Source organism: Benincasa hispida, chromosome 1 (genome assembly GCF_009727055.1).
Source record: "Benincasa hispida cultivar B227 chromosome 1, ASM972705v1, whole genome shotgun sequence".
In the NCBI taxonomy this organism is placed as follows: Eukaryota; Viridiplantae; Streptophyta; class Magnoliopsida; order Cucurbitales; family Cucurbitaceae; genus Benincasa; species Benincasa hispida.
Window position 1 is genome coordinate 77,880,979 of NC_052349.1, and position 14,367 is coordinate 77,895,345.

General features: G+C 35.0%; 1 non-coding gene across 1 annotated transcript; it reads right to left on the bottom strand.

The window, feature by feature from the left end:
- Positions 1–13,613: 13,613 nt before the first annotated feature.
- On the bottom strand, positions 13,614–13,717 carry LOC120070483. Its single transcript, XR_005479977.1, has one exon. It is a non-coding gene; the product is annotated as a small nucleolar RNA R71 (small nucleolar RNA).
- Between the last annotated feature and the right edge of the window lie 650 nt (positions 13,718–14,367).

The window sequence follows — 14,367 nt, forward strand, 5'->3', positions numbered from 1 at the left end:
TCTTCATTGTCTTTGCTTTCATCTTGAACGTTTTCATATGTCCCTTCAAGATTCTCTTCTTCCTCTTCATACTCATTACTATCTTGTTCATCCTGTTTCATTATTTAATAATTATATTATGTATATACTTTAACAAATACACTGTAAATAATAGATGATTTCATAAAATCTACATTAGTATACCTTTTCGTTATGTAGTTCATGTTGCTTTTCTTCTTCTACTACGTCCTTTCTGAAGGAACTCGTATTGGAAGAGATCTTTGAGCGGAAGTGGATCGTCCAAATTTCATTAATTATTGAAAACATAATTTACAATAAACATACAAGATATGTATTCAAAATAAATTACAGCATGCTTTTACAGAAAAGGATTCAAGATACATTACCTTTAAAGACTTTTTCTCTTCATGTAACTCCCTCGAATAGTCACGAACTTAGCAACTTCTTGAAGACCTTCTTCAAGAACTTCTCAAACCAAACAGACTGAACACTACCACAACGAGCCTTTGGTATTCTCGGGGTGAGAACCTAAGAGTGGTGGGCTCTGACTGTTTTGGTTAGGAGGGTTAGTTTGGATGTGGGAAAAGAATATTGAGAGAACACACAAAACTTTTATGCAATTCTCATTCGTTTTGCAATCATAACGTTAGCCGTTGAGTAAGAAGAGAAAAAAATAATTTTTTTTTTTTATTTCTCTTGCCACAAAAACAATAACCACCCATTAAGGTGGTTGGAGAGAAAAGAGGGAAGTTATTATTCAAAATAATAAAATAATAAAATAAACATGATAACTAACTTATCATATTATATTTATATTAAACTATATGTTATATCAAATATAACATACAACCTATAGTTTTAATATTGTATCATATACAATATAAATTATAGTTTCTTTTCTCTATTTTATGGCATTTAATATAAATCATATTTATATTAAATTTAACCACTATGAATCACATTTATAGAAAATATATTTGAATCTCATTCAAATATTTATTTCCTCCCATCAAATTATAATGTATCACATTATGACAATTATATCATATATAATTGAAACAATTATATAATTAAATTCCTCTTATTAATTTGAATAATTCAAATTAACCAAAAAACTGATTCTCAACTAAATCCTTTTGAGCTACCTAGGTGACCTTATGGACTTGTAGCTTGAAACTCCAACGGTACATGAATAATTAATTAAGCTATTTAATTACATTATCCACCATCTGTTAATTGTCGGGTACTCCACTAAAGACCAACAGCTGCACTCTTCACACTACAGATATATTTCTATATCTATTGGATATAACCAAACAACAGTACGATGACCCTTCACAAATTGCTCATAATTACAACTGGCCAAATTACCGTTTTGCCCCTGTAGTTACATCCAACTCCTTAAGTACCACTGATCCCTTTAATGAACAATAGATCATAGTCCTACTATGATTAAACCCCTCTCGGACTAGGAGAAGGTGTGGCGCCACATTGTTCAAGACTTGGGATCAGCTCTTAAGGGATCAATTTATCCATTTACCCCTACTTCGGGGAATGAGTGAATTCCATCTTATGTAACTGTGTTCCCAGCTCCCCAATCAAATGAATCCCCAAAATGGTAGGCTTGTTGAGTCGGTGATCTGGCCACTCTCACCCACACAAATCAAATGAATGTTCTTATAGGCAAGAGTTTATAACTCACTCAGGATTCAGGTCATATTAACTATGGTCTTCCTTGTGAAATGTAAGTCTCTATTATGAACGGTGTTATATAATGAGACTAAATATTTCATGGTCCACTCTTATACAAACTCTTTTATATAGAATATCCCCGCTCGCATGTTTAATACATGAATGATCAGGATCATATCATTTGTAGCACTTTACAAAAATTGTAAAATCTACAAAGCGGGTCATACTCGTAGTGTCACCAGGATAAGGTACCCAACCTTATCATATACTACAAATCATTTAGGTTATCACTTAAACACGATCCACCTATATGTCTCCATATACATGTTTAAGTTACAGTGATAACTTTAGATGTTAGTTTATTGATTTGTGATTAATGCAACTAAAATATTACATATTTTATAGATAAAGTGAATAAAATATCATATATTATTAATCGCATAAGATTTTGTTCATACAATGTTTACACACTATAGGACTCTACAAGATTTAGGGCATCAACCCCAACACTTTCTCCCTTTCTTGTTTGGTTCTATTTTTTTTTTTTCATAGCCTGCATCGCAATTTAGATCTATAAGATCTTCAACCCTTAACATTTCTTGTTGAATCAAGTAATCCTGACCTTGCTCTTTATCCTTAGTTTGTTTGCTTGAACTTTAACTTCTAATGTAGAAGCATCCCGCTTTCATTTGCTGCTAGTTATTGGAGTTGCACGTTTTATGTTGATCCCCCTGCCATTATCTTGATTTTTCCCTATTTTACATACATGATTAAAATTTGATGTTTTCAACTACATTAAAATAAAATAAAAACATACCTCGTCATCGCTGTTGAGAACTATTAGCCCTTTGCTTGTTTGGTTTTTTCCACCAGCTATTCCAGCTACTCTTAATCTTTCGTTAGCTCTACTTCTTCCTTCACTTTTTCTTTTTTCATAGTTTGTAATGTTTGATTAATCGTAGACTTATCAATTCTATATATACAACCAAATGGCAAGATTTTATATCATTTTCGTTAATCATTTTTGTTTTCAATTCTTAAAAAAGGGCATTATTTTATATCCCAAAAGATTTGAATCTAAATATTTAACAATAAAACCACGTTTTGATATCTAAAAATCAATATTAAATCTTTGTTTATTTTTGAAAAAAATAATGAAATACTTATATATTATATATAAACAGTTTCGTTCAGCACTGTTTTCATCTCTTCAATGTGCAAATAAGAGGTAGACCCGATTGCAATGCATGGATTAGAAGAAATTTGGGAATTACAATGCTGTATGGAATTAGAAAATTTAAGCAGATTGCATTGCAGAAAATTTAAGTAGTTTGCAATCAGTGAAGAGCTTAAAGGTGGTGCTTAAAAGAACTAGAAACAAGTATTTAGACTCAATACTATGGAGAAATATTTAATGTCGTGTAAAATTCCCTGGAAGTTGCTGCTTGGAGCTATCGAGAATGAACTTTAATATCAAAGGTCAAGCACTAGAAGCTGTCGAGAAGGTATTTCTTCTCTTGAACGATTTTTGAAATGAAGGTCTTTCTTCCGTCGAACCCTCCTACTTTCTTCTTGTGTGGAATGATTTTTAGGTAATAAATGTTTGGTTAGGGTTTTGGTTTAAATTCATTGATTACTGTGTGAGGTGTGATGGTAAATTAGACCCTTTGTCAGAATGCAGTGCTTAGTGTGTGATAGGTGTAGATAGAGTGTATTTGTTATTTTCAAATGATTTTGAAACCCTCAAATCTTTAAAATTCCATTGGGGTTAGTTTTGGCAATTGTTAACCTTTATTTTTTAATTTTATATTTCTTTTGCTATTTTTACAATTTTAAAATTTTTTTGCTATTTATCCAAATGAAAACTTAAATTTTGCTATTTATCTAGTCAGACCACCAAAAAAATTCGGTTGGTAAGGTTGGCTACCTGAATGACCCGAATATGGTCTCTAACCTAATCCTTAAAATTCGGGTTGGGTTGGATTGGGTTGTTAGGTTATTGGTTTTTTTTTTATTTTTTTATTTTTTTACATTTTTATTAACTTAAAATACTTAAATTTGTTTACGAAACATATTAATAACTAAATTTTTCGTAAACACTCAAACGTTAAATTTCAAAATCCAAGATATCTATCACAAATGTCATGTATATATATATATATATATATATATATATAATTAATAATATTAGAAATTTGGGTTGGATTGGGTCAATTGGAATTTTTAGAATTGTAACTTGGACCTATCTAACCCCAAAAAGACATAAAAAATTCAATCTAATCCTACCCAGAATGAAAATTAATTCAATTCAATTTTTATAGTTTGGATTGGATAGTCCAAATTGTTTGGATAAACTTTAATTTTTTTTTTTTAGAATACATAACATCTCAACGGAAAAGAAGGGAGAGAGATTTAAACTTATAAAAAGCACTAAATTAATGATATAATAATAATATTTTCCTTTACAACTTTGATTAGAACAATATTAATTGTAAAAATGTAAAACTATTTCTATTTGCTTTGAAAGTTGATGAGTTTGAGAGAAGTTGTTGATAACTTGTAGAAATACGAGTTATTTATGCTACTTTATTTAGATATTACAGCCATAAGAAAGGAAAGTTGCATCAATTGTATAGAAATTGGCTAAGAACTGCAAGAATTATAAATTGTCGTCAATACACCCACTAACACCATTACGATGGTAGAAGAGAATATTTCAAGTCTGTTTTGCAGGAAATCAAGTCACCGCATGCGTTTAAGGCTCAAGATGAAAAGAACAACGCATCTACGTCGCATTGCGCCCATCATCCAAGAATTAATAGACGATCAACACAATGATGGCGCATGCGACAATCGATCAAGAGCTTTGCGATCAACACAACTTCAACCGCATGTGGTAATAAAAAATAACACCGCATGCGGATAAACGATTGAAGATGCAAAAGAGCAACGCAATTTCGAAGGATCCAGACACGTGTATAGCTAACCGTTGTGCATTTCTGATGGGATTGATTGCGTAACAGAAGGAATATTCACTCCACCATTTCCGAAATTGCCATAGCAATAAAGTGGGGTCCACACTACAAATAGTCAATGCTGAGCCTATAAATAGCCTCTGAAATTCTATTGGAAAATATACTTGATACGGGCTTATTTTGATATTTGTACATTGAGAGAGAGACTAGTCTGAAGAGCCTGATCAGAGAAGATCTGGGAAGATTCAAGAGACAAGGCCGAGAGGTGAGACTCAGAGCAAATCCTTTCAATCCCCGCCGTTGAAGCTCTATACCAAAGTCACTTCTATTAGATGAGCAAGCCTGAGAGGGAAGCTCTTTTCTACATTCATTCCATTCGCCGGCAAGAAAATTCACCGTCCAGATCTGTGTCAATATGTTGGCACTCTTCTGTATTTGTTTCTATCTCTTTATTATCAATTGTATTTATCTTTTTAATCTCTATCATTCACCCATGTATCAGACCCTAAATATTAGTATTGAATGTCATGATCATTTTCATCTCCATCTTCCTGTCTATTTTCGTTCCTTCATTAATCACTTTCTCCATGATGTTTTCTTAATCCCCTGATAACTAGCATGAATCTTACAAGTAAATTAATCTGTGTTAAAGAAATAAACATGTTTAGCTAAAGCATGCTAGACAACATCTTCACCTGTGAAAGCAGAAGTGAAGATGCCGTTCCTCCTATCGAGAGAAGGTTGGAAGAATGCGTTAATCAAAGCGAGAAGTGCTTTTAGAAATGGAAGCAACCTTGCGTTCATTACGTTAATCCTTGTTTCACCACAGAGATGTGGGAACACAGTCGATCACTGAGAGGTGTACACCAAGGGAAAGCGGAACCGTAGTTATGTCTTTAATGCAATTAGTAACTTGCGATGTTTATACTAGTTATCTTTTCTATTTCTGATTCATACATAAAGACTTGCCACCGCATACCATGACCCTTTGTATAATCTTTACAGTCGTCTCAAACTTATCATGTATCCTGTATCTTGTATCATAATAGCTTAGGTTTACTTTTATCACACTTTATTTTATTACACAACTTTACTTTACCGCAACTTTAAATACCTGTATACACACAACTTTTATTAATTGAAAAACCCCCGGTCGTATATATCACGAACGTAACGCATTAACTAAGCAATCCCTGTGTTCGACCTCGGATCACACCGAGAAACTTGCGTTGGAATTATACTTGGTTTCAGCGCAAGGAAACTTGTGACAACGTATAGCATACTACAAGCATTTCATTAATAACGCATACATCTAGAAGTAGTATCGCATAAAGTCTGGATAAGCATAACACATCATCCACATTCCATTTCCTTCATTCATCACTGTCCATGTGCTTATTCAGAATCATTTAATTAGAAGTTGTCAGTTGCAAAGATTGAGAAGAAAAGGAAGATGAAAGCAAAAAGCACAGCAACTGAAACTCCAATCATCGAGAAATTTTCAGAAATAAAACATTTAGATTTTCATCTTACAAAATTAGCATACTTTTTGAAAACTCGTAGAAATAGTTTTTCTCGATCCATCTCGGGCGAAATCGACCATTGGGAATTAGTTAAAAAAAATCAACTTTTTCCAACTTATTCTTTGTTTTGAGCCTTCTCGGTATATCTCGCCTGATTACAAACCGAGATTTGCTATTTTTTTTATGTAATCTTCCAAGATCTTATACCAAATCTTATATTATTTTCAAAATTCCTCCAAATTCAATTATGTTTACTAAATATTATATCAAATTATTACGTATTTTTTCAAATCTTTAGTATAATTTATGTTTTCACAATTATATGAATTTCCAAAATTCCAAATGGGTTTTCTAATTATCAAAATAGAATTTTAAAATTAATCCAACATTTTATAATTTTGTGAAAGATAAAAATTTTCGAAAAATTGGGTAAGATTTGAGACATATACTGGATCTCAGTGTTGCTTGAGATTCTATCAAAAAGGCTCAAATATATGAATTTAGGTGCTAATTATGCCCGGGATTTCACCGAGAGCTCAAATATGTAGAATCTCGGTGTTAGTTATGCCCCAAATTTCACCGAGAAAGCTCAAATATATAGAATCTCGATATTATTTTGTTCGAGATTAACACCGAGATGTACATAATATTGGTGCATAATCTAGAGAGATGTACCGAGAAAGTCCCAAATAATCGATAAGTTGGAACATTTTGATTTTTTTAATTAAAATTCCATGATCGATCTCGTCTGAGATGAATCGAGAAAAACTATTTTTACAAATTTTAAAAAAAGATGCTAGTTTTGTAAAGTAAAATCTTAAAGCGTTATTTTTTACCATTTCCCCCAATTATTCCATCTCCATATCCCAAGCTTACTTCCAAATATTGTTTCACAGAGCCTTCAAAGCCAGCTTCTACCATCATTATCTCTACATCACCAAGCTGTGAACTAATAATTCCCCTGAAAGTCCATGAAACAGGACAAAGATAGTAAAACAAAATCCACCATCCTGGAATACTCTGATTTACAATATAGGCAAGAAAAAAGAAAAAATAAAAGAAAAAAAAATAAAAGATGGTTTTCAAATATAGTAAAATAAGCTAACTTATTTATAAATATAGCAGATTGTTACTGTGACATCAGTGATAAACATTAGTAAACATCATTGATAGATAGTGACATTTTACTATATTTGTAAATATTTCTAGTAGTTTATCGTTTAAAATAATTACCTTAATCAAATTTGCTTTAATTTCAATTTTAGCTAAAGAAAAAAATAGATGACTTTATTACTTATTAGTTTAGGAACAAGAAAGCCAGAGAGAAGATTCCATAAGCAGAAGAAACAATGGCTGCCATATGTTGTGTGGTAGTGAGTCCAACAGCCATCATACCATAACAAGTGAAGTATGTGAATGTTAGTTAGGAACATGAAAATGATATAAAGTAGAAACTTCCCTGCAAAATAAATCATTAATTCCAATGTTATAACCAACATCTAGAATAATTTTGCATAACTTTAGTCCAACAAAATCAAATCTTACCCAAAGTTCTTTCAAAATTAACCTTATAATATGTGATGACACCAAATATTATGGTTTGTGCAGCAATGTATGAAATCTGCACTGAACCCTGTTCAATATTAATACAAAACTTAACTAACGAATTTTACATAAAATCATTATTATAAATGTACAGATTTTAGAGTCTGTGCTAATGCATAAACAATTGGTGAATACATTCCAGCTGCTTAATTGAAACAATTGTTTGTACTGAAGAAGCAATATTCACTCCCAAGAATAAACATGCAGCATAAAGAGCTCCCATTCCAACAGACAATTCTTTGAGTTGAATTCCTTCAAACTGTTAGGCTTGAGAAATGAAATATGGGCTGAAAAATACACACTGCACTTGATCTTTTGGGCTTAACATTATTCAGGTCCTATACGAATATAGGATACCACCTTTGATAATCATACAAACATAAAACAATGTGCTAAAAGCACAATCCGTGTGATGAGAAATCTCATCCCTACACCTTGATGGCTGAGATTAGAAGAAGGCATTGCTGTTGATTGTAGAACTCTAATATCTATTCTTTTCTTTTCTTTGTTGCAGAGAAAATAGAGAGAAAAAAAAAGAGAGAATCGGAGGGAGATGCTGCCGGAAATCACCTGGACGATGAGACTGCAGTCGTCTAGCCGATTGGAGGTAAAGCAGGAAGTCGTCTAGATGATAAGGGAAGAGTTGTCTAGATGATGAAGGCTTTATTGAAGATCGTCTAGAAGATGAGGTTCATGACGACGAGGGTCTACACGATAAGGGTGCCGAGGTAAACGATCGATGGCTAAAAGCTAAACGATCGTTGGATAAATACTACACGATCGATGGCTCAAAGGTACACGATAGAACAAGACGATCGGAGAAGAAGATGAACACGATGGTTTACGTGGTACGACCAAGGATAGCCTATGTCCACAGAGAAGCTGACGGGAGTTTTTCTCGAATAAGTGATATTTTAACATCAATTTGTTTAGTTCTGTTATGGTACTGAGGATGTTTAGATAAATGTATGGTGCTCTGATTGTCACAAAATATCTTCACTATATTCTGTTTAATTTCGAAGTCACATAGGAGACCCTTTAGCCATAGGCCTTCCTTTACTGCCTCTGAAAGGGCAATAAACTCTGCTTCAGTAGTAGAAAGGGCTACTACTGATTGTAAAGTAGCCTTCCAGCTTAGGACACATTTTCCATATAGGAAGATATACCCTGATAATGACCTTCTCTTGTCTAGATCTCCGACATAATCTGAGTCAACATACCCAATCAGCTCTGGTACACTGTCTGGAAGCTGTTGGTACATTAGTTTAGCATTAGAAGTACCCTTAAGATACCTCATTATCCACTTTGTTGCCTCCCAGTGCCTCTTACCCGGATTAGCCATATATCTACTCACCAAGCTAGTAGCATTGGCAATGTCAGGTCTTGTAGACACCATTAGATACATTAAGCTTCCCACAACTTAGGAATAAGGGACTGTTGACATTATCTTCTGATGTTCAATATTTGATTCTCTGGGTGAATTCTCTACTGAGAGTTTGAAATGGTTAGCTATAGGTGTAGATACTGATTTGGCCTCTATCATTTGATACTTCTTTAACAATTTATTGCAATATAATGACTGATCAATGCTTAGAATACTAGTCTTTCTGTTTCTAATAATGTCAATGCCTAGTATTCTTGTTGCATTTCCCATGTCTTTCATTTCGAACTCTGACTTGAGTAAATCTTTTACTTTATTTAACTATTTCATAGTTTCTCTTGATAAAAGCATGTCATCCACATATAGTAACAAGTAGATAGGATGAGTGTAGGAATATGTGTTTATGTAAACACAACTGTCATATGAGCTTTTATGAAAGCCATTCTTCTGTACAAAATCACTAAACTTTCTGTTCCAGAATCTAGGGGACTGTTTGAGGCCATAGATAGACTTTTTAAGTAGGCATACATAGTCTTCTTTCCTTCTGATCTCATACCCCTTAGATTGGCTCATATAGGTAACTTCCTCTAGGAAGCCATGTAGAAAAGCTATTTTAACATCTAGTTGCTCCAGCTCTAGGTTATTTTGATCCACAATAGACAACAACAATCTGATAGAAGTCTGCTTGACCACTGAAGAAAAAATCTCATTAAAATCAACACCCGACCTTTGTGTAAAACCCTTAGTAACCAACCTAACTTTATATCTAGGTCCTAGATCATTAGGGGAACCCTCCTTCAACTTGTACACCCATTTGGATGCAATTGGCTTGCATCCTTTTGGCAAAGGTGTCAACTCCCAAGTGTTATTTCTCACTAGTGAATCAATCTCTTCATTCATTGCTTCTATCCACATCTTAGCTTTAGAACATTTAACTGCTTCTTTAAAGGTTGAAGGTTCTGAATCATTAGATAAATCAGAAACATTTAAAGCTAAGTAATCTTCGTACTTTGAAAGTGGCACAATGGTTCTTTTCTGCCTATCCCTAGCTAGGTTGTACCCTCTCAAATCTGGTTCTTCTTGCTCAGGATCAATAGTGACATCTTCTACTTCTTCTTCTAGATGAGGTAGTTGATAAAAAATGATTCAGAGCTTGAAGGATCAGAAGTAGGGATTAGAACTTGCTCCACCTCAATTTTATCATTCTTCACTTGAGGTGCTAAAACATTAGGATTAAATCTCTGCATATACATTTCATCTTCTCTGAAAACAACATCTCCGCTGGTGATGCATCTCTTCTCAGTAAGGTGCCACATTCTAAGCCCCTTAACACCTTCTGTGAAGCCCAAAAACATATACTTCACAGCTCTGGCAGCTAATTTCCCTTTACTCTGATGAACAAAACCAGTGCAACCAAACACCCTTAGGTTATTCAGGTTAGGAGGTTGTTTGGTCCACTTTTCTTCAGGGGTTAGAAGGTTAAGAGATGCATGAGGGCATCTGTTCAGTGTATAGACAGTGTATGAGGCTGCTTCTACCCAAAATTTTTCAGGAAGTATAACATCAGACAATAGACTTCTTACTCTCTCCATTATTGTTCTGTTCAATCTCTCTGCCACCCCATTTTGCTGAAGTGTATACCTAACTGTCTTGTGTCTAGTTATACCATGTTGTTTACAAAAAACATTAAACTCCTCTGCACAGTACTCAAGTCCATTATCAGTTCTTAGACACTTAATTTAACAGTTAGAAAATTTTTAAACCATGATCTTCCATTCTTTGAACTTTTCAAAAACTAAATCCTAGATTTAAGGAAATAAATCCAACTTTTTCTAGAATCGTCATCAACAAAGGTTAAGAAATACCTGGCTCCACTTAAGGACTGAAAAGATGAAGGACCCTATAGGTTCGAATGCACATAGTCAAAGATGACCTTGGTTGTGTGCTGAGCCTTCAAAAACTCTACCTAGTAGTCTTCCCTATCACACAATGTTCATAAAAGGATAGGCTCTGATGAACTCCCTTAGGTAGAATTCCTTGGTTGGCAAGAGCTTGTAGACCTTTGGTGCTAATGTGTGGGAGTCTTTTGTGCCAAAGATCTTCTTCAGTAGGCTGCTTTTGAGTCACAATCAAAGTTGAGTGAATTTTATGAATTCCTTGAACAACATACACTCCATTAATCTTCACCCCTCTAAGGATAGGCTTATTGTTCTTCAAGACTTCACAGTAACCTTCCTTGCCTCTGTATTCACAGCCAATAGAATCAAACATGCCTAGTGAAATTAGATTTCTCTTCAGCTTAGGCACATGTCTGACATTCCTCAATAGCTTGATTGTTCCATCTTCTAGTTTTAGTGAGACTGAGCCAATCCCAACCACTGAACATGAGTTATTATTTCCCATGTAGATAGATCCTCTATCCAACTCTCTGTAGGTACTAAACCAGTCTTTATGGGGTGTCATGTGGAATTAACACCTTGAATCTAGAACCCAATCTAGGTTCTTATTAGCTTATTCTTTTGCCTTACAATTGGAGGTAGCCAAAGCATCTGAATAAAGGTAAAAGTCCTCACAAACTGAGGCTTCACCTGACTAATTAGGTTGGACTTTCGATTGTGGTTGTGATTGCTTGTTTTTTTCTCATTATTCCACTTCAAAGTTCTGCAATCTTTGATTAAATGTCTAAGTTTTTTTTTACAATATTTACATCTAACCTTGGACTTTTCTTTCCCTTCTTCAGTTGAGCTTTGTTTTCCTTTTGACTTATTGTTCTGTTTTGACTTGCCTTTTACAAATAAGCCCTCTGCACTAGACTTGTCTTCCTTGCTAGTTATAAGCTCCATTTATCTGATTTTGAGAGCAGAAATAATGATGTCAGTAGTTAGGGAATCTCTCCCATATTTTAGGGCAGTCTTCACATCTTTATAGGAATCCGACAATGAGTTGAGAAGCACAAAAGCTTCATTATCTACCCTAATCTCTTCTCCTTGAGTCTTGAATTTAGTAGTTATCCTTTTGAAATCATTTAGATTCTCTGTTAAGGATTTAGAAGCATTCATCTTGTAGGTAAAGAACCTTTCCCTTAGGAAAAGTTTGTTAGGCAGATTTTTAGTCTCATATAGCTCATTCAATTTGCTCCACATCTTAAAAGCTGTTTGTTGGTAATTCACTTGCCTTAGAACACTTGATAACTTGTAGAAATACAAGTTATTTTTGCTCTTAAGTTGGAATAACTAAGGTTTTTAATGATAAATTTTCCTCATTTTTAGTAGAAACGCATGGAATTATTTAAACATTAGCAAACTCATGCAAAAGATGTTTTATTACTAAATATCACGATGCTAACACATTGTACTGCAGGATTTCAACACAAACATTAACGCTAACGCATTAGAGAAGTGTCACAGGGAAAGCTCTAACGCATGGACCATGCGTCGGAAGGAGTTCAATGCAGAGAAGATTCATTGATCCAGGATGATTGTGTCACATCACCACTTGCAAGCATGAGCACCTGCAGCAGGTAGCGTCTGAAAAGCTTCCAAGCAGCAGGCAGCGTCTGAAAAGCTTCCGAGAGTCAGGCGACTAACCAGGGCATGGACTTTAATGCTGACCAGGATATGGACTTTAATGTTGTCCATTCATCAAGTAAACATGACCAATGCCTATAAATAGATGAAGTCCCTCTAGAATTCATAGTTAGCAAATTATTCAGTTTGAAAATTATCAAGATCCTTACTCTCTGTATAGTGTAGTTGTAATTTTAGTCTTTTAGAAATTTCGTTTGTATCTGTTGTAGGAACACTTCGGTCGAAGGAGTGTTACAAGCTAAACCTAAGCTTGTGAACGTTTAAGTGCAGGGAGAGCACTCCTGAACTCATATACGACCCCGAGATTGAAAGGACCTTCCAGCATAGGAACCGATCTAACCGTCGTCGAAGGTTGAGGCAGCAATTTCTCAGACAACAGAACAAGCAACGAGCAATGGTGGAAGAACAGGAAAATCAGCAACTAGCTCAGCAATTAGCTCATGCTTCATAGAATCCGATCCTAATGGCGAATAGCGGCACGCGTTCCATAAGGGAATACACGTCCTTTGTACTATATGATTTCTCTCCAGGAATCATATACCAACCGCCGAACGGAACCAGGTTCGAGATGAAATCTGTTATGTTCCAAATGCTCCAGTCTACTGGACAATTTGAGGGTGGTCGTGGTGAAGATCCTCACACCCATATGAAGTGTTTCCTGGAAACGTCTAATTCATTTGTGATTCCTGGAATCACCCCAGAGGCGATCAGGTTGTCCTTGTTTCCCTATTCTTTGCGTGATGACTCAAAAAAATGGGTGAGCTCACTGGAGCCCGGTGAAATCACCACTTGGGAGAAGTTGGTGGAAAAATTTATGCAAAAATACTTCCCACCTACCACCAACGCGAGGAGGCATCGAGAGATTATGAAATTTGAACAAGAAGATGTTGAGACCTTAAGCGTCGCATGGGAGCGTTTTAAGGGCTTCGTCAAGAATTGCTTGAACCATGGATTACCTTTAACTATCCAAATGGAGACGTTTTATAGAGGACTAAATAGAGCATTGCATATGGCAGCAGAGGCAGCAGCAGCTAGTGGACTTATGGACAAATATTATACTGAGGCTAAAGAGATACTAGACCGCATTGCTAAACACAATATGAAATGGGTGGATGATACGTATGATGGAAGAGCTAACAGGAAGAAGAGATCTTAGAATGTTAATTCTATCGATTCCAACACAATAGCCACACTTTCTGCTCATGTGGCTACGATGACCAGCATTTTACAGAACATAACGCTAGGAAACGCATCAAATCAGCAGAAGGTGAATCAGGTAGGGGCGTTTGGATAGCTCATGGTTAGCTGTGTGGGTTGTGGAGATCCTCACTCCTATGCGGATTGTTCGCAGAATCCTCAGTCAGTATGTTTCATTAAAAACAACCCATTTTCCAATACATATAATCCTAGATGGAGAAACCATCCAAATTTTTCTTCGATAGGAGGAAATCATCAGGAGCACCAACCAGGGGCGAACCAACAGCAAAGGAATGGACCGCCACCTGCATTTCAACAAACGCATCAACCACATCAACAACCCTTTAATAAGGGAGGACAGACGTCAAGCTCAGGATCTCCGCTTGAAAACCTATTGAAGGAATACA